This window comes from Tupaia chinensis, unplaced genomic scaffold, assembly GCF_000334495.1.
Source record: "Tupaia chinensis unplaced genomic scaffold, TupChi_1.0 Scaffold000673_1, whole genome shotgun sequence".
Lineage (NCBI taxonomy): Eukaryota > Metazoa > Chordata > Mammalia > Scandentia > Tupaiidae > Tupaia > Tupaia belangeri.
Window position 1 is genome coordinate 1931155 of NW_006160196.1, and position 1140 is coordinate 1932294.

Sequence of the window (1140 nt, forward strand, 5' to 3'; positions counted from 1 at the left end):
TGTCTGTCTGTCTCTCTGTATCTCTCTGTCTGTCTGGTGAGCACACGTGCCCTATAGCAAAAACCTCTCCAAAAAAAAATATAAATAAATAAAAATAAATAAATAAATTTCAGTGTCCCAGGTTGTGATAGACACATTTCGAGTGCCCAGTGGCCATGGCTCCTGTGTTGGAGAGCATAGGTACAGGACAAAGAAAGTTCTCAATGACCTCTGAGGACCCTGTAGGCCCTGAGGCACTGGAGCTGAGCCTGTGGGGAGGAGGAGAAAGAGTTGAGGTCAGCCAAATTGAGAGGATGGAGGCTGGCAGGAGGCTGGGACTTGAGGAAAAGGTCTGTGCATTTTTTTTCTTCCTTTTTTTTTTTTTTTTTTGAGAGGTTTTCGCTATAGGGCGCGTGCGCTCGCCAGACAGAGAGAGACATAGAGACAGAAAGCGAGAAATCACCCCCCAGAGGGGATGGTCACGCCGCAATCCCTTCTCCTCCATTCTCCTCTCGGGATCTTGGGCATGCACGCACACGCGCCCTGTGTGAGTTTTAAGCCACTGGGTCCGGGACGCGAACTGCGGTCAACTACGTGGGGGTCCAGCGACATAGCCATTACGCTAATTGCTGGTCCCTGCATTTTTTTTCAAGAGAGATTCTTGCTATAGGGTGTGTACACTCGCTGCAGAGACAGAGAGCAAGAAATGACCACCACCAACCCCCCGGGGTAATGGCCATGGTGTGGGATTTGGGGCATGCATGCACATGCACCTGGTGTGAGTTTTAAGCTGCCAGGTCCGAAACTTGAACCTTGGTTGACTATGTGGGAGTCCAGCGACATAACCATTACACCATTTGCTGGTCCCAGGTCTGTGCATTTATTTAGCACATGCTGTGTATCAGGCTATGCCAAGTGCGCAATTACACGTCTTCCTCCAGCCTCAGGTTCTTTCTCTGTGAAATGGGAATGTGAATAACACTTCCATCCTGGGGTCGTTCTGAGGACTAAAGGAGGCACATGGAGCCCTTGACTGTGCTGTTACTGTCACATGAGAAGTGCTCAGTGAGTGTCACCATTACTGAGGGGCTGCTTTACCTCATTTCATCCTCAGAAGATCTCTGCAAGCTGTGGGTTTTCATCACAGCTTTCCCTGAAGCT

The 1140-nt window shown here is 49.5% G+C and overlaps 1 protein-coding gene across 9 annotated transcripts in view; it reads right to left on the minus strand.

Moving 5' to 3' along the window:
* The window catches only part of SYNGR4 (synaptogyrin 4), a 14670-nt gene that overhangs the window by 2550 nt on the left and 10980 nt on the right, over positions 1–1140 (minus strand). The window lies entirely within an intron of this gene.